Source organism: Larimichthys crocea, chromosome XVI, assembly GCF_000972845.2.
Source record: "Larimichthys crocea isolate SSNF chromosome XVI, L_crocea_2.0, whole genome shotgun sequence".
In the NCBI taxonomy this organism is placed as follows: domain Eukaryota; kingdom Metazoa; phylum Chordata; class Actinopteri; family Sciaenidae; genus Larimichthys; species Larimichthys crocea.
The window spans coordinates 3,809,658-3,830,167 of NC_040026.1; the positions used below are offsets into that span (position 1 = coordinate 3,809,658).

At 43.6% G+C, this 20,510-nt stretch overlaps 1 protein-coding gene across 2 annotated transcripts in view; it reads right to left on the bottom strand.

The window, feature by feature from the left end:
- grik5 (glutamate receptor, ionotropic, kainate 5) overlaps window positions 1-20,300 on the bottom strand; it is a 78,838-nt gene extending 58,538 nt beyond the window's left edge. For both annotated transcript variants that reach the window (XM_010735086.3, XM_019261295.2), the window contains exons 1-3: window positions 19,859-20,300; window positions 19,412-19,572; window positions 14,355-16,411 (exon numbers count right to left, since the gene is read on the bottom strand). The gene's annotated coding sequence lies outside the window, so the exon portion shown is untranslated. The remainder of the gene's footprint in view (window positions 1-14,354; window positions 16,412-19,411; window positions 19,573-19,858) is intronic.
- Between the last annotated feature and the right edge of the window lie 210 nt (window positions 20,301-20,510).

Sequence of the window (20,510 nt, forward strand, 5' to 3'; positions counted from 1 at the left end):
ATACATTTTATTTGGAACACTTTGCAAATCACCACATCAGCCACACTGAGCCACCAAACCCAGCTTAGCCTCAGCCATTTACAGTTACCCAGGTACCGTTACATCATTTATTGTTGGCCAAAATCAACACCAATTTTTCTTAAGTTAGTTAGCATCAGGGATCTAATGATCTATGCCAATCAAGCCAATGTTAACCAGATAAAATCACAATATCAAATGCTTATGTCTGCATACTGCTTAATATATTTCACATGGCATGCAGTAATTGCTTTGACTTTGGATTTGAATTTTGTTGGTAATAGAGTACTTATGTTATTGCTACTTATATATTATATTATGTTTAAGTAACAGATCTAAATTCTTGCTCCATTACTGCTTCCTGCCATGTACTTTGGCAAGCATCACCACAGCAACAAAACCCAGACAGGCCTCTGCCGGACGCCGGCTTTTATTGGCCCAATAAAGCTTGAACAGCACACTGCTGCCTGCAATCAGCTGCTATAACTAAATATGTGTCTACATGGATGTGTCCGTGTCAGTGCATTTTTCTTTTAATGAGGATAGGCAACTTTTTGTGTCCACGATATGAACGTCTCCGTGTCATATCACATTAAACATCACATCATCAGTTCACTGACCGCCTGCTGTTTCTTGCTGCCATAATGATCTCTCGCTATCACTCCTTTCTTTTTGCCATTTTGTCTCACTGTGATGCATTTTCCCTTCTCTCCCTTAAGCCTGTAATACATGCAAGTCTGTACACACACACAAACACACACATGGATTGCGGATGTGCTGACACAAGGATATTCTTCCTTCTGCATGAGCCTCCTCTAAGCTTCGGGTCAGAAAAGAGCACATAGCATCCACATACCAGTAACAGCTTAAAGACCAGATCTCATTCTCTCGAATTGACTAACACACACATACACCTGTGCTGTATTTATTTTTCATTATCTCTCTGGAAGCTTCTGTTTTCCCCCCAACAACACTTTCTAATCGTCATCTTTGCCTCCCTCGGTCCCTCCTGGAACAAAGGTGAAGGGCACAGAAAGAACAGATGAGGGAGGGAAAAAGAGGGAGACTCTAATGGTGATGTTTTTCAATTGGGTTGATTTATGGCTGGCTGTTACCATTATTTTACCATTTACTCCAGCGGGCTGGAGGAATCAGGCTGGACGGCTCAAGCCGGAGGGGGGAGAGCGGAGCACCAGAGACACAGGAAACCTACAGAAGGTGGGACACAATGCAGCCAGACTTTTAGGATGAAGACAACCGGGGCAGAGAAAGATAGGAGAAAATTAGGGAATAAAGAAGTGAGTGGGAGAAAGATAAAGAGGCAGAGGAGAGAGCAGAGGGGGCTTAATGAATGTAAAGGCTATAACAATGAGGTGAGGTAAATTGTCCATTAACTCAAGAGTTTCTCAAGCGTGTGTGTTGCCTCACCATAACGTTCCAATTTAGTAGGTTACACTCTGATGCTTCCTTGCCAGAGACATGCAAAGCATCTTTAGGATACCGAGTTCGACTGAAGTAAGATAGAAGGGAGCGATTGAGGAGGACAGATAGGAAGCAAGAGAGAATTGTGAGAGAGGAGAGAAAGGAGAAGGTAGCAGAATAAGACAGAGAGAGAAAGATGGAGGAAATGTAGTGGCGACAGAGAGATACGGCAAGAAGACAGGGGAGCCAGAGAGGAAATATTGAAAGTTGCAACGGGGAGAATGGATAATTCAGCTGGAGAGGAGAAAATTCACAGGGGGAGGCAGATACCATCAGTTCTTCAGATACGGAGCGCAAGATAGCCACTGCAGAGGGACAGGATCAAGATTTCAATACAGGCCCGAAAGGAACAGAGAGCACTGCATTATCACAGAGGAAGAAACACAATTATTACTTTGGACAGGCCCTGAGAGAGTGGAACCAAAAACAAAGAGTGAGCTCGGGCAGCCATGGTGCTCTATAAATGACACAACAATTTGGTGGCAGAAAGGGGTGAACTGGATGGGAGGCTAATTTGTTTTAATTGGGCTGTGCAATCACAGGGTGCGATGAGGAGGATAATGACGGGAGGGACAAAATGACTTCTCACTCTGATGCAGACTGAACTGACTAAATTGAGTCTGTCACATCAATGTCATTAAAGTGATCCAACAATGGATATCAAATGTCGCAGATCAATTAATGATTAATGAGTTGAACTAGTGTGCGGCGACAGAGAACGCACCTCATCCTACAGAATATTTGCACACCGATGCTTTTGACGCTAGTCACGGTGGGCATTTGGCAGCGCTTCCATACCACAAACTGAACACAAAGGGACACCTGTCATTAGCACTTATAATGAGTCAATTTGGTGTCTAAGTAGCTCATAGCAATGTGCCAGAAATAGCCACACATACACACACACACACACTGCTTTAACACCTTAGCCCCTGGCATGACTTGGAGTAATACTTCCTGGTAGGATGACAACATTTATCCGGCTACGGTCGCCTGAGCAGTCATGACAGGTGTCAAATCGAAATAATGAAACACGTCAAAAAGCTTCTTCATTCATCAGTTCAGCCAATGTACTGTTTTGTGCTTAGTGTGTATGAACGCATGCATCGGCGCCCATGAATGTGTACGTGTGCTGTGCCTGCTTGCATGGATATGGTTCATCTGTGTACGTGTTTGGATGTTGCCAATGTGTTGCCACACACGCTGTATAAAAAGGATTAGATCACTATTATGGAGGAGCTGTCAGATGCCTATAAGACCAAAACACATTTTCCCTCCCGTCTCTCTTTAACCGATGTTGCTTAATCTCCACCCAGATCCGCCTCAGAAAGACTTAAGGGCTGTTACTGATTCCTCTAATGCTTTCAGATGAACCCTATGCTCTGACATGTATTCAGTTAGCTAGGGGAAAAAAAAACTTAAAGTGCACAGCCTAAAAACACTGATGGAAACGCAGTGGGGGGTTTTTTTCACCCTGAGTGATGTGGAGGAGGGCTGGTTATGTAGAAGGGTTATTCATAACCAGAAGGCTGCTATATACTGGAGGCTATCAAACTTCAACAAGTGTATTAGCAGTTCACCAGGAAAGGGTTTCTAATCACACCACCACTGCACAGGGCTGCATTGGCTTATAAGGTGCGAGTTCATATTCTCAGCCTTGGGGGAGCGCTGGGTTAATATTCCAAGTGGCTATAGATGAGTTACGATTTGGAAGTGGAAGTGCTGGGAGAGCTATGTAATTTGTGTTATCATTATCAACAGTAATAGACATTATCATCAGTTTGTTTCTGGCAAATGAAAAATGTGAACCATATCCCTATAAAATGGCATTACAGTGAAACTTTAGCGATTATTATAATGGTTTTCTTAATAAATGTGCAGACAAAATAGCATCACTGGGTAGTTGACAGCATAATTGGTAGGTAATTTTGAAATACTGAGCAATGAATAGATAATATACAGCAGATGATCTCAGATGTTTTCATGCCTACATGGTACACTTCAGCTTTGTGAATTTTTCTTTTTAATTAGGGCTTCCTTTCTTTATCATCAGTGCATGCATGATTAGATGACCAAGAGGGTTAAAACGATAAATACTAGCGGATGAACTTGCGGAACTTTTCGGTGCAGTAAATGGTCATGGCAACAGTTCTTTTATCAACATGGCCTCTTGGTCTCTAATGAGCCTCACACCTTCAGCTTTGCCTTGCTCGAAAGCAAACATTTCTCATGTTTATTCATGATATGCCAATATGGGCCACTTCAAAAGATTGTCCGTTTGGCACTTTCAAGAGAGTTGCTCTCTTCCTCTCGCTTCCTTCCTGAGTTACAGTAGCTCTCCTTTGGCCCAGCCTGCCGCACCTGTCTCCCTGCCAGGACTCGAGCTTTATTTACCGTAAAGCTTTCACACAGATAAACACAGCAACTCAGCAGCTGCCGTGAACTCACACTAACACACACACACACACACACACAGACACACACATATACACAAGTAGGCACACGCAAGTGCATTTGTGCACGCTCCCAGATTTTGGCTCATGATCAGAGCAAAAGAAAACACGGCTGTTTCTGGGCTCGCCTGTTTGTTTGATTCTTGTCTTTCTTTTTATCAATTGTTCTCGCTCGACACCCCTTCTTTATTTTTCAGCCACCTCATTTTTTTTTATCACTGTACCCGTGAGGAAGCAGTGGCCTGAACTGAAAGGAGGCAGTCGGAGGAGGTGGAACACAGGGAGAGAGTTAGTCCACCTCTTCGTTTTCCCCCACCCCCTCCCCAATTCGTCCTGATGGATAATCGATATGTTTGGGTTTCCCCCTGTGGCTGTGGCCCAGGCGGCTTTAAAAGGTGAGCCCAACAGAGCTTTCCCCATCCTCCATGAGGGCATAGAGAAAACCAGCCGCCCTAAATCTGGCAGATTAGCTAGCCACTGGAGGACTTTACACCTTTCTGCTGAGCTATCACTTCCTATCTCCTCTCCCCCACACCTCCTCCTCCCCTCCTCCCCTCCAGCATCCCCTCACTGGTGAAGCCTTGGAGGATATGGTTGTACATACACACTTCCCTTTATTAGCATATTCCTGAATTCAGGTTTTCTTTTTAAATGGATTATTGTACAACGTTGTTTTAATATCAAAGCCTCTGTGGGACATTAAATCAGGTTGCTGTTGTAATGGTGGGGGTCTCCTGTGAAAGAAGCCTTATGTTTTCTCTGCTTCACAGCAACACTGAGTGAGACGGATACATAGAAGCAGCAAAGACGATGGCCCACAGGTAAGCATTTAGATGAATTATGTACGCGCACACACACACACAGATAGAGACAGACAATCACACACATTACAATCAACCAAACGGTACACTGATCTCTGCAGCAGCATGGGCTTGATTGCCAAATGAAAACAAAGGCTGCATGTACAGTGCTGACACACACCATCAGTCACAGATAGCCTGCGGTCACAATGATTACCTGCTGTATGTAAATCCATTGAGCAATAAGGCAGGTTATCCCCTCATGAGACGCCGCTGCTATTATTGTGGACAGGATATCGCCAGCAAGTGCCACTGGCCAACTGCTAGCAACTGATTATGTCCCATTGAGACCTGATGGCGAAATTGGAAAATGGTGATATCAGGAGCCGAGGTTACACAAATCTTCAGGCAGTTCAGATGATGGCTGTGTGTTTTGTCCTCATTTGTTGGTGTGGGCAAAGGTCTGACAGTGTTGGGTAAACAAGGAATCTTCTCTAGGGAAACAACATATAGCTTCTAATTAGCTACCTGCTATGTATTTGGATTCCCACCAACAATGCCGATTATTTATATCTGTACATTTATAGTTGATGTTTATAATAGGAAAGAAGTTATTTGTAGTTCTGACCCAGAAAACGATCCACCGACTTTTGCAGCGCTAAAGAGCGTTTTAGCATCTTTCAGCTCGATTGTTTTGGCTTCTCTGTTTTGGTTCGCACTCAGCGTTGTTTCCAAATGCAGCACAGAGCTGTTTTCAGTAAAACTCCCACTGTATGCACACACACAAAAGCAAAATCTAGTTGTTAAATATAGTGGGGCATTTATCAGATATTTCCCTCAGGAGTTGGTGGAGACCAAAAACAGAGCATAAAGGAGGATGAAAATAGATCTTACATTCATCAAGTGTCTGTATGACTCTCTAAACTGAATACTAACATTTCTCCTGCTGCTGCTGCTGCTGCTGCTACTCGGTGTTTAAATACACAACTGTTTGCTAACACGTTTGCCATATCAACTTTATGAGGTGATAATGTGTCAGTGTTGTGTTTACAGCTTGTTTCTGCTGCTTACAAACGACCAAAAATATTGGTTATTGCAGGTTTAGAAGCCATTAAATAATAATAAAGTCAATATAACACCTGGTATATCATACTGTCATACAATAATATTCCTAATTTCCAGTTTGCTCATTAAATGTCAGGGCTTAGGAGCTTTAATCTAGCAGCATTTAAATAAAGCACACATGTTGTGTCCCAAGTTATCCTACTGACTTTCTTGTATTATTTTCTCCTGACCTGCAAAGAGAGGAACTGAGGCTGTCAGCAGGTGCTGTAGCCTGTATGGATGAAAAGAATATGTGCTATCTCAGCCTATTTTACTTTGAATCAAAGACTGCCTGAAATCCTCTATGCTTTTCAGCATGACCACAGCTCTGCTTGTATGATATATCGAACACATTAATTTTACAGCACACCACATGCGCATTAACCATGACATCCACAGAATGGACAGACAAACCCCTCACCCTTAGAGCTTCATCATGTAAGGTATTCGAAGGAAACATAATATGAATGTGCAGGCAGTACAATACGGCTCTCATCTTGACAGATCACTCATCTTGACACAGACGGGGAAAAAACACCTACACAAAATTTATATTGCACATACTGTACATAGCAGGGGCATGCACACACATGAGCTACATCAGATGTTCATGTATAAACATATGTCATATGCTTATGCTCTCACATGATGCTTGATGCTTGTGCATTTGTACGCAATCTTCTTGCATACAAATGCAATTCATTGTGCGTCTAGCATGGTTTTCAGGTGACTTTACCATTTCTAGGTTTGGTGAAACTGAAAAATCACCACGGCACTTGGAGATTCAGAGAAAAACACTGGATAAATTACTCAAGCTTTCGACTTTGATTCCTGAGCAAGTGAATAGCTTAGGAGGACTTGAAATAAAGACTGGTCAAACAACCCTGTGGATTACATCAAGTACCACTGAACCAGAGGCAAAAACTGTTTTTCATTTTAACTGAGCCTCTTGGATGATATGCTGCTATTGTCTAGCTCAAGTGAAGTAGAAAAGTATTGCCCTCAAAGCATTCTTACTTTACGTCACGCACACCTCCATGTGAGCTTAATTACAGTCAACACTTCCTTCCCTGGTCTCTGGATTTACATTATTCACAGGCAACCATTTACACCCAAGCTAATCTGAAAGTCATACCTCAAAAAAGCAATGATGCAGTTAATAGTATACTATTTCGTGACACTCCTGTGTATGTGATTGCAGCAGGGGGCAGTGGTGGGGGGTTGCCAAGTTTTGACTCAGCGGAAAAAATGCTGCCATATATTCCAGACTCCACATTTTGATGGAAATGAGAAGCCCATAAATTAGTTAATTAGTTAAATTAATCACATCTGTTGTAATTTTTTTTTCAGTTATAATGACATGATATGAGCCTATTCGGAGTATTATGTTTCATTGAGTCAATTAAATATTCAACAGTTTAAAATCAGGCAGTAGCCTGTAATCAACTGCAGCATCACCATTTGGGCCGAGGCAGCTGAGCTGGAACTGACTCGCATGTTAATACTTCTGATTGGTGAAGATGATTACAGGCTCTTGACTCACAATCCCAAAATACTTGTGTTGTAGAAACAATGAGACACACAGCGGAAAGCATGAAAGTGGTGATGAAATTTGGCTACAGACTAGATTTTAGGAGAAAAGAAGCAGCGATGGTATCTTTTGTCTTTAATGCCTTTTACATCAGTAGGCTGTACAAAAGGTGACAATTTCTTTCTGAGTGAATTAAGATTTTAGTGATTATTTAACATGGATGATGCAGTCTGGCAAAGCAGAAAATCCCATAAAAAGTACTTTTCTTTTGATTTTTGAAATTCAGGAGAAGCAATGCAGATTCCAGTCTGGTTGTGGAACTTGTGGACCAGCTTTTCCACCTTGGCTCTCACCAAAGTGGGAGCTGTGTCCTTATTCTCAGCACAACGTCAAATACATTTTCACCAAGGTTGCCCCCCTTGTCTCCAGTTCTGTTCGTGGTATTCATTGACAGGATCTCAAGTCGCAGCTGCAGTAAGGAGAGTGTTCGGTTCGGGAAACTCAGAATTGTGTCTATGCTTTTTGCAGATGACTTCTGTTCTGTTGACTTCATCAGTCCGTGACCTTCAGCTCGCACCATGGCAGTTTGCAGTTCAGTGTGAAGTGGCCAAGATAAGAATCAGCACCTCAAAGTGTGAGGCCATGGTGCCCTGCCGGAAAACAGCTCACTCCGGGTTGGAAGCGAGTTGCTGAGTTTAAGTATCTCTGGTTCTTGTTCAGGAGAGATGAAGCACGAGATTGAAAGGAGGATTGGTGCAGCATCAGCAGTAATGTAACGTAATGATGTAGTACTGGACCATTGTGGAGTAGAGTGAGTTGAGCCAGAAGGCAAAGCTCTTGATTTTCCAGTCTATCTACCCTCACCCTCACCTATGGTCATGAGCTTTGGGTAGTGACTGAAAGAATGAGATCACAGATACAAATGGCCAAAATGACTTCCCTCTGAAGGGTGGTCGGACTGAGCTTTAGAGATACTGTAGGTCGAAGAGCCCAGACATCCTAAGAGAGCTTGAAGTAGAGACATTGCTCCTTTGCATCAAAAGGAGCCAGTGGAGGTGGTTCAGGCCTCTGATCAAAACGCCTCCCTTTGGAGGTATTTGGGGCACTTAGGGGCAGATCCAGAACTCACTGGAGGGACAATATAATCCATTTAGGATTCCCATGGAGGAGCTGCAATGTGTTACATTGGGGAGAGGGACATGTGAAATGCCCTGCTAAACCCTGGATAAGTGCAATGGATGGATGGATGGATGGATGGATGGATGGATGGATGGATGGATGGATATTGTCTCATTTCATTGATATGGGATGGAAAACATAAGAGATGTTATTAAAGGTTTCATTGTTCTGTACACGTGAAATCTATTGCACGTCTGTCCGTCCTGGGAGAGGGATCCCTCTTCTGTGGCTTATCCTAAGGTTTCTTCCACCTTTTTTCCCTGTTATAGGGTTTTTTGTGGGCAAGTTTTTCCTCACTGGAACCGAGGCTCTAAGGACAGAGGGTGTCACTCCCTGTACAGATTGTGAAGCCCTCGAGGCAAATGTACTTTGTGACTTTGGGCTATACAAATAAAATCTGATTTGATTTGGTACAAACCAAATAATGAAATTGTCTCTTAACAAATGTGCAACACCTTATGTGAGGAAGAATTCAAGCAAACAGCCAAAGATCTCTATATACACAGTTATGTTCAGGTATATTAGCATTATTTACAGACACAGGCAGGTTTAATGGTCTCCTAAAAGAGGAAAATCTTTGTTTCTTATGTGTTTCAGGTGAGACTGAAGATAAACCTCCACTTTTTTCTAGAATATGTAAATTGTTTCAGAAAAGCAAGCAACCAAGTCCTTTTTTGCAATGCAAAAAGCAAAAAGATTAATGTTTTTCACCACTGCAACAATATATTTGGTAAGTCCACATGGGCTGAGTACTGGTATATGTCCATATGTACACAATAAACAATAGGTGCAGTAGTTTGTCCGAGTACCTTAAAGCAAACATGTTGAAATACTGTCTGGTCCAGGTCCACACTGGAGTCCTGTAGAGTTTAGCTGAGCTCGACGTATATTAATGATAAGCGCGGAGATACCTGTAGATATCATGATGAGCCATTATTACACTGTCAAGCAAACTGCTCAGCAGGAGCCACAGTGAAACATTAAAATGTAAAACAGACTCACTAGACCGAGGCCGACAATGCTGTTACCTGAATGACTTTTGAACAATTTTTCACAGCAGAAGCAATGATGGAGAATTGTACAAGAACGGATGAACAGTACAAGACTGCTTGCAGGGTGCTTCAGCTCAAACTGTGATAGAAGACATGCCCTTCTACTGTAGTCACACTGTCTGACTTCTAAATATGGGCTTTATTTAAAACGTCTTCACAAAGGTAATAATAAGTGTTAATTCTATGTTGATTAACGATAATAGTGTCTGATCAGGACAGTCACTCCTGTAATGTGATCTCACTATCCTGTCCTAAAAAAAACAGTGAATTGAAACCAGTTTGCCTTATTTTGCAGCATGACCGCCTCAGGCCCCCTCAGGGGTCTGCATACAGGTGTGATCAGTGATTGCAGTATGACATCCCCTGCTGAGACTCTATTTTCCTTTTTTCCTTTGCCTGCTTAGTAACTGATTAGATTAAAAGGTGTGCGCTTTTACTCTGAAATTCATTGTCTGATCCTCTTATACATTGACTGACACCCTCTGACAGATAAATATGGTTATTACCATACGGCAGGCAAAGTCTGTGTATTGAATATTTGTAAATGGTGTAGTAATCTATCTATTTAGAGCTTTAATAAAAAAGTAACACTCTAAAAGTTGAGTTAGGCTATTGACGCTCTGTCTGGTCTAATTAAAAAAGACTCTTCTGTTCTGTTTTAATTATTTTGTCCTGTGAATTAATGTTAACTCTGCATGCAAACAAGCTTTCCCTTGTGGTGCAATAAAGGCTATCAAAGAGAGCGAGGCAAGCTGGACCTCAGCTGAAGCTTAAAATATGATGAACACGGTGACATAAGCAAACCCTCTGGTAAGATTCAAGAAATTGACATAGACTTAATGAGCAGTCACGCCACCATGAATAAAAAAAACACACAACCCTACCCAGAATGCCGTTCGCCATCCTAGTCACATTCACTCTGGGACAGGTCCTGGAACGACCTCGGATGAAGCCTATCAGCCTTTGTCACTTACACGCTTACACAAAGCGGCGGCAATCTTGCAGCGAAACATTATAGCTGTGACGTTCTGAGCCTCTGCCAGCCACCTGATTAGGACAGACCTAGTCAGGACTGATCACCTGAGCCATGGACCGTATTACAATTACACTGATAGAATACTGACCTTTTCTACTAAAGCTAATGCAGGACAGTGTTACTGCTGCAGTTAGTATTGTCCTTGGTGTATCTACTAAAGCACTAAATAACTAAAAAAGACACAGAGCGGTTCCAGTAACAGTACATATATACAAACGATCACACTTCCACCCGGTTCACAGACATTACACACATTGCTTTTATCTTTTTGCAATCCAATCTTAATGAGTCCATTAACTGAGAGGCCATTAGCAGCATTCACTTTATGGCCAGCCCAAACAGCCCAGCTGGGAGCACATTATGGAAAGGGCATGTGTGTCCTAATGTCCATTTCTTGTCATCCTCCTCACACACACACAAACACACACACACTCATACACTCACTCAATCTTTCCCCCAAGGCCAGCCAGCCTGAAGCAAGCAGGAGTGGACAAACCACTAAGCAAACAGGACCATTTCTTGTGCTCCATTAGGCAATGAGGAGCAAAGGTTTAGTGCAGGCTGCAGTGCCTCGCACTGGTGGTCAAGCGGCCGAAGATTGAAGCCAGAGGAAACTGAAGTGCTGCTCGGTGTTAGAAGAGATCTCATGTCCCAAATTAGCCTGGTTCTCTTTGGAGCAGTAGCTGTCTGAGACACTTCAGGGGTGGAACTAGCACACAAGAGGAATCATATGGGGCTATGATTTCAGAAGTCAGTCGCAGTCCCGAGACGATAAGAAAATGATGGATTCAGTGTTAACAACAGTCCAACAATTCCTCCCATAACGCGACAAATGTTCACCTTTCTGGGGAGAATCAAGCATTCCCTGTTACATTACGGCACAGTTAAAGAAATAACAGCTGCTGACCACCTCTGAAGAAAGAACAGCTGCTCCCAGCACACAACTGTAAAATGATTAATGATGCAAACAGAGTGAGAACATGTTTTCGCCTAAACAATAACAAAAGTGTGGAATCGTCTAAGAACGATATTGTGAAGCACAATCAAAATGGGAACCAGCAAATAAAAATCTAACCCTGTGGGATAATGAGTTCACTGATCTGAGAGGACCCGACTGGTGCCAACAGGGGCGACGGGAGTCTCTGAAACCCAATGTGAAAGAATATCTTATGAACCATATGCTTTTCTGCCACAATTTAGACCAAGTTGAATGAAATGATTTACTTTACTGGGGGTGTACCGCTGCTGTGAAAAGCACTTAAACACCAAATGACACAAACATGTACTATGATAATTTGGCACATCATCACCATGTTGCCTTTCTGTTTCTGGACTCACTGAGCAGAGTGCATGTGACTCAACATGGATGCTTTATGACTGGAGCTGTGCTGGTTCCAGAGTGTGACTCATGCAGTTATTTTGTCATTATGGGGCTCAGCTGGGGAGGACCTGGGGTCAAAGTTCATTTGATGTCACTGAAGCAAATACACCCCTTGACATTTACAAGAAACCTCCATGAGATGACAAATGTGCTACCCAGGAACAGAGGCTGAAATGAATGGTTGCCAACTTCCAGTGGCTTAAGGCGGTTTTAAGCTGCATGTTTGTGGTTCGCCCCCTTTGCTCTACTTTGTTATTTGTTACTCTTGTACTATATCATCACGTGCTAAATAAGTCTTCTCTGTTTCTTGCTCCAAGCTAATCTTTAGCTCTGCAGGCAAATGGTTGTTCCTGCTGAGCGGAGAGTGGAGATACTTCATATCACATAGAAGGGGGTTTGAGCCCATTCCAACCCTGATATTAGCTCACCGCTCTTGGAGCAGTGGGTTTCAGATGGTTGTACTTTACTTCCGCTGAGCAGGACTGGACAGCGGTTTTTGCTGCCTGCTTGTTTTCCCCCTCTCCCGTGGGGTGGGAGTCCATTTATCAGCTACCAGAAGAACACGTATCGATGTGCAACACAGCCTGGGAATTCAGCTTTTATTACACTTTAAACTGCAAGGTCAACGTGGCAGGAATTCGTGTCAAAGCTGTCAAGCGCAGAAACATGAAACAAATAGCCCACGCAGAGGATGCGTTGTAAAACATCGAGATAAGGGGCAGAAGTCTCGCCATGAGAGCCTTGGTTTATGTTTACACATGTGGAATCAGGTAATATATCGAGCGGTCTGTCTGTTTTTTGTCCCTTTTGGAGCTGACAGCTTAACATTAACAACTGGAGAAAGGATAAGGCAAATCAAAATGTATCTCACATGAATGCACACGATGACAACATCCATCCCGGTTGAGGAAAAAGCCTGGGCTGGCGTTATTTCTGCCTCACTATGTCCTCTGTTTATGGCCACTTGTGAACTGAAAAGTCACACTAACTCTTCCCACTCAGCGGCAAGCAGAGAAGCCATGTTGTGAAGCGCGGGCCCTTGCGACACTCTAATGTAAGTCAGTGCTGTCATGCCTTTGATGCCATCATATGCCACTCCTCCTCCTCTCTGGGTCTTCTGACAGTGACAAAGGGGATCGGCAGCAGTGTGTTATCAGCGTGCAGCTGCGGTAATCGTATTATTTAGTAATCTTAATTCTGAGAGGCTGACCAACAGTGTGAACAAAGCAGGGCTTTGCTAAGCCCATCAGAGTGCTCCCATGGAGCAGAGGTCTTTTCCTGCTCCACAGCCCCTCTAGACCCACGCACTCCCTTTTCCCTCACCCTCCCTCCTCTATGTGTCCTCCCCTCTGTTGCTTTCTGTCTCTCACTCTCCGTCTCCAATCTCACCCCCCCTTATGCTCTTGTTCTTCCGTCCCCAGTATGTCTTTTATTCTCTCTTTCCCTTCATCACTTTTTCCCCTTTCTTTTTTTCCACCCTCCCAATCTTTCTGTCTCTGTAACGCTCTGAGCTGGGAGTTTGTGTAATGGCGTTATTCACAGTTCATTGGTCTGTTTGAAGGGACTATCTTGATTGAGCGTCTCCCGGTGCAGGGCCTGGTGACTGTGGGAGTGTATAAAGATGTGGATGTGTCCGCGGAGATAGATGGGCTTAGTAATATGCAGGACATTGCAGAGGCTGGGTCTCGGGATAGGGTTTCATCCAAGGAAACACATAGGGAGATAAAAGGAGGCTGAAATGATATGCAGCCGGGGTGTAATGCTCAGGGCATTAGACGTGAAATGGAGGCAACAAAGAACTAGTCAGGGAATCAGAGTCATTCTCATTAGCTGGTTCACCCTCTTCAGTTTTAGCCCCCCCATCCCCTTTCCATCTCAACCTAATGAATGCAAGTACACTGACACAGAACCAAAAAACTGCTCTGAGAAGCAAAAATACTCACCACTAATTAGTTCAAATTAACCTCAGGACCAATATGTAGGCGTGCACGCACACACACATCCACACACACATAGAAAGGCACGTCGCCTTCGCCTCTCTCTGACACCACTCTGATGCTGTTGTAAGCTTGGCTGTAAGATCAAAATCTCTGTCTTTGGCAGACACACACATACACACACAGACACACACACACACACGCTCAAATTGCCTGGAGCGGAGGAAGCACAGGAAAGCAAATCCGCTGTGAAGACACCATAAAACCAACACTGCAGAAAGACAGACCACGTTTGTGTTTCTGCATACACACGCTAATGGCATGCAGTGTACATGTGAAAACATAACATACACACATAAAAAGAGAGAGAGTCCTACTTACAGAATGAATCAGACGTTATCGGAAGCGCTGTGCCATGTTATCGCTGTAGAGGTGAGTTAACACATTCATTGAGATCCGAGACAACAGGGTTTTAGCACTTCGGCCAGGGAGGGGGACGCCGTGGGGGAGTCAGAGGGGTTCACACTGTGTCATTGGTGGTGTGAGAACATACAGAGGAGGATGGAGAGGATTCCAGTGTTTATACTCAGATGGAGGAGAAAATAATCCCTTTAGGACAAGGCAAGAAAAATCAACAGTTGATGAAAGGAGAGGTTCAACTCTGTGTACAAAGGGAATGAGGGATTGATTGGGCCGTGTTCTTTCTTTCTATCTCTTACTTAAAAACAAAAACCAAAAAAAAAAAGTGAAAAAATAACAAGAGCCCGTTTTGAAAAAATGAAGGGGTGAAAAATTAGTCAATCAAAATTTTCCTTCTATGCTGTCTTTTTCTGCTTTTCCTCTGTCTGCCCACCTCTTGTTTTCCTCGGGATTGCGGAGGGCCTATGAGCAGAGGAACACCAGCATCAGAAAACCAATCACCTCACCAGACGACGAGAGAACATAAAGGAGTAAATGACAAGCAGATGAAGGGGAGGATTTCCGACACCTGCTCTTTCCCTCTGTTGCTCTGCCTGCCTCCCTCCCCCTCTCTCTCTCTCTTCAGCCTGTATTTCCTTTCTAGTAACAGCCCCCTCCTTTCCAACCTGTTTTTTTTTTAGTGCATGGGCTTGCCACAGTACTGACTGAGGTGGATACAGATGAAGTGAGATTCTCCAGAAGCTACAAACAGAGGGATGCTCCTCTTCTTTCTTTCTGCCTCTGCTTTCTTTCCTTTTCTCTGTCTCTTCCTCACATACTGCATAGAATGACAATGAATGTACACTGTCTACTGTGCCGGCACTGGATGTCTGGCTCTCTGCCTGACACTTGGAATAGACTGCGTACCCGTCTTTCTGTCTGTCTATCTTCCTGTCTGTCTTACCAGCCTCAGAGCTTGTCCGTCATTCAGTATAGCTGTCTGTTTACCATCTTTCAGTCTGTCTTCCTGCCAAACACTGAGATATAGACCAGGCAGGTGCAGGGGGGACATAACCCTACTCTCCTGCTCAAGTGCCCCCCCTGGTGTAAATCCTGACCCCTCCCCTGCCCATTGCACTAACTAGGCTCCAACACAGCACGGGCGAAATTAGAAAGATGCTCTGAGTCTCCAAAAGGATTTTGAACAATCCTAGTTAATTCTCTATTTTCCCTTTCTTGCCTTCTCTGCTTCTTCTCTCTCTCTCTCTCTCTCTCTCTCTCTACCTGTCTACCTCTATTTTTCAGCTTTTTATTTCCCCTTCTCCTCTCCTTAGTGCCAGTCTCCTTGCTCGTTATCTATTCTGGACAGTCTGTCCCTCCACTCTCTCCATCACTGAGGGAGAATAAAGACGAATGGTGCTGCTTCATAATGTATTTCTCCGCAAAATGTGTGAGAAAGATGGTGAAAAAGAAAGAGGGGGTAAATGCGGGATAAAGAGAGGGGCTTTGAAATTGTTCCTTCTTATTCCCAAAAAAAAATAAAGGACAAAAAAGCCCTCTTCCACCAAATCAAAAGAGAGACCCTCTAGAGGGGGGACTTTCAATTACTCGCTTTTGCCCACAAGCCAATCTGAAAAAGTGACCCGGCTCTGAGGTGTGCACACAAGTGTCGTAATCTTGATAGGATATCCGGTCGATAAATCCGGACATGTCCGAAAGCTCCATACCATTGCTCAAGCATCACTGCCAGCCTATTTCATTAAAGTCCAAGAAGCTCAATCGTATGCTCAACAGGTTGATTGGTTTGTTGTAAGTTAACTCCTCTGAGGCTTGTCACCCTTGGCTTTTCTCTACTTCCTGAAGATGACTTCTGGTATCTCAGTCCAAGTTGTCCGGCCTCAACTCCGCAGGTTCAATCCCCGCTCAAGATGATGGCTGGAGATGGTGGCGGCGGTTAGGTGTGAAAAGATAGTCGCTGGAGGGGGGTGTGTTGGCTTGCATGCTGCCCATTTGGTGTCCATCTCTGAAAGGCTTTATATCTGGAAGGGGAGAGGGAAGAAAGTAGAGAGGAGAGAGAGTGAGGGTGCATGAAAGGTTAGCATGGTGACATTTGTGTCACTCTGCCTTATCACGTACATCATTCTCCCCCTCGTCACACTCCGACCTGCCTGTCGTCCTGCTGTCTATTCCGTCCTTGTCACTCCTCCTCTGACTTTGCTGCCTCTTTGCGCCTTCCTACTCTCCACTCACTCTATGATTTGATCCTTTCACTCGCTCCCAACAAGCTCATCTTCAAACACTCTCTCAGTCACATCTCAACTCTTCTATTGCCTCTATCCAATTTAAAATCTACACCTAGCTTTGCTTTCATCCAGTCATCTCTCCTGTCTTTTTCTGTAATTCCAAGTTAGCTGTCCATCACATTCCCAAGGCATCCAAGACAAGTAGGCGCACACTGAAGGACAGGGACCTCTGACTGGTGAATGTGCCTGAGGCATGTGGAGGACTGCAGTCCAGGCTCATAACACTGGTCAGGTACAAGTACTTGAGTGGTGTAGACTACAGCTGTCAAGTTTGATTCGAAATTCAAACTAGTATTTGTCTAGCATCTGTTATGATGTATTAGAATTGAAAAATGTTGTGGTGTGGAAGTACAATAGGGCTTTGTAATCCAGCGGGGCTGCTCCTAAAACACAGTATCTGTCTGATCCACTGAATGCCCTGTTGTCCTCAGTAGCAGTAGTTTGCTAACGTAAAAGGAAACGAGAGACATGAGAGCTGTGCTGAAAGGATAATCATGACACCACACTATCTCAGAGGTAATGGAAGGAAGCATTTTGGATTGGCTGTTGATGGATAAATCGTGCAAAAGAATATTATTGCTAACTTTGTAAAACACGGCTGCCTTATGGCAATGCTAGCCTGTCATTCAACTGAGGCACGAAAAGAAAACCAATGTAATTTAGGATACATAGGTGCTCAAACAAATTACATATCAGCTTGAATTTGTTCAGTCTAGATATTTTGGAATGGTAACAGCCCTGAAATAGACTGCTATCATTTTGGCTCTCAAACTAATAAGCTCAACAATCAGCTCATGTTTTGGTACAATAAAGGATGCAGGGTAAATAAAATTGGACGTTTTACTATTCATATTATTATTATTATTATTTTAATTCTTAAATTAGTCATGGAGCAGCATTGGATTGTTTAAGAAATAAATAAACAATGAATAGATGAGAATGTCTTTATAAAGAAAATGAGTTCAGGCATTAAGACATATTTTAGATTCGAGAGTAACACAAGGTCATTTTTTGATAATTGTAAGATTTTCCGGCAGAATTTTAGACCTTAAATAGGTTGTGATGTTGGTATTTGATTGTACTCTTTAGATTCAGCGTGTATTTTATCCAGTCATTCAGCTCCATCTGGATATTGCCACATTTATGTGCCATTATATTGTGCCAAAACATATTCTTACACACACAAACAAACACTGTTCCAGGTCTGAATGACTGTTGAGTTTCTTTTTTTTTTATTTCCTAATAATTCATAGTGCCTCTTGTCATCTAGAATGCTTTAACCTAAATATAGCAGCAAGATGTCAAATCTTTGCTACCCAACAGGTAGTCTTGCCTTTGTTACTACGCAACAGCTTGCACCTGTTGAATACATAAAAATCATTTTTGAATTCTGATCAAAAGCTCACAGCTCACACAGCTGGGAGTGATGAATACCTCCTTAATTCAGTACAGCACGGAGAATGCCTTCCTTACAGAAGTAAGTCTGAACTCAGTGCCATGCAGCAACAATATCGTATATTTAACAAAACAAAATGAAATCATTAAATAGGTTTAGTGACTCCTTCCTTTTTCCCAGAGTCCACTGAGGTGATGGTCCATTTAAAATGAAACATTACAGGCCATTCAGTGTATCAGCTCCAATCAATACTGCTGTGTGGATAGATGTGACCCTCCTGTGACACCTATATCCTCATAGGACCATTTAGGAAGAGACTGTGAATGTGTATGTGTGCGTTTTGGCTCACTGCTTAGATTAGCGCTCAGTGTCTATATGTGTGTGTGTGTGTGCCTTTGTTGGCATCATTTACATGCTTCTGTGTCACACGTGAAAAAGTGTGGGTGGGTGTGAATTGGTGTACAGAAGGTATGTCAGCAAGGAGTGCAAAGATGGAGGTACGTGTAAAACGAGTGACAATATATGTGTGTGTGTGTGTGTGTGTACATGCGTGTCACAGCTGTCATGCCTGAAGCAATTAAACACATTGATCTACTTCATAACCTTTTGTTCTAGCAATCCCACACGCTGAGCGTGAACACACACACCTTTGCCCTCTCTGCATTGTGTCACAGACACACACACACGCATAAAACGCTATAGAAATGATTGACAAATGCACAGAAATGGCAATCCTTTCACACACACACACACACACACACACACATCCACAGCACCGGCATTCATTGTCTGTGTCAGGGAGAGAAAAAAAAAGACTCAAACGTCTTCGGTGTGTCTGAATTCAAACAGAATGTAGAGAGGAGCTTGAAGAGACCGAGAGAGGGATGGAGGCGAGTACGGGGGGAGGGGTGACACAGCCGAAGAGGGGAAGAGATAGAGAAGGAAAGAGGGAATGGATGGGAGAAGCAACAAATTGAAGTGAGCCATTTAAATTTCATCCAAATCCATCAAACTGGACAGGCCTGTTTATGTCTTGATGGGGGTAGAGGGTGGGAGTTGAGGAGGATGAAGAGAGATGGACGCTGGATGAAAAGATGATGGAAAGAGGGATGGAGGGAAACAGGTGGGGGGAGTGGTAGAGAGGTTGAGTTGGACGGGGTGAAAGACACGAGCTAGAGAAGGGAAAGCCCATCAGTGGTGAAAATGCTCTGGACATAACTGCAGACTGAAGAAGAGGAAGCAGACAAGAGAGATATAAGAAACAAGAAAACGAAAGAAAATGGAAAGAGAGAGAGAGAGAGAGAGAAAAAAAAAGGAGGAAGAGAAGGACGGACACTCACCCATTTCAGCGGGCTCTCCACAGGCGAGCACAATCCCTGCTCTGTGATCCCATCCTGGGGAAAGGCGCAGCGAGATCCTGGAGCTCCCTCCGCTGAATACCAATGGGGCTGCTATTATCAGCTCGCACACACACTCTCGCACTTACACACACACACCGGTACTGTGGAGGCAAAAAAAAAAAAGAAAAAAAAGGCACAAACATACAGAGTCAAGTCTAGGGTAGTTGTTTAAATTAGAAACACAAGAAAAAGCTGCTCACTGATGCAAACAGCATATCACAATAGAAGAGACATTGCAGCACAACTGCATTTGCATTTCCTTCTTCCTCTCTTATTTTGTCTTTCTTCATGAAAAAAGCATCAGAGGCAGTGCACAAGCCCGAGGCATCCATCCACACACACGCACACACTCGTACACTGACATTTGCAGCCTATACAAATACTTACCGAGCATATATTCAATCCCAGCAAGTCCCACAGTCGACTCTATTCTGGCTCACAGCTCCTCTGCTTCCAAGGATGTTAGGGAGAAATGAGTTGTCCGCTATTTCCCTTTCCCTCCCTGTGGGTTCCTCACAGCAGTGTCTGATGCAGAGATAAAAGGATATGAAGGCAGACTCTTCGTCCTCCTTTTTTTTCTTCTCCTCATACGCGGCGTACATCCAGTTTTTCCGTATCCATTTGTTGATTCATGTCCAATCCGTCTGCCTGCCTGTGGACTTCGCTGTGATTTGGCGACACGCGACGGCAAACTGCATTCACTTAGTCACCCTCCCCTCTGCCTCTCTCCGCTCTGTCTCTCCCCTTGCTCAATAGTATACCCGTACCTCCTTGGCTTTCTCCAATCTAATCAGCTCTCTCTCTCTCTCTCTGCACCCTCCCACTCTCACCCTCCTCCTTCCCAACACCCACTCCTCTACTCTCTCTCTCTCTCTCTCTCCCTCCTAGGTATTTTTCTCAAAGATGAATATCAACTCACCCTCCCACCATCACCACCCTCTCTCTTCTCTCTGTCAGTCTCTGCGATAAGCATTTGAAATAAGGGGAAAGGCAAAAAAACTGACCATGAAGAAAACACACACTATCTGAAACAGATCCA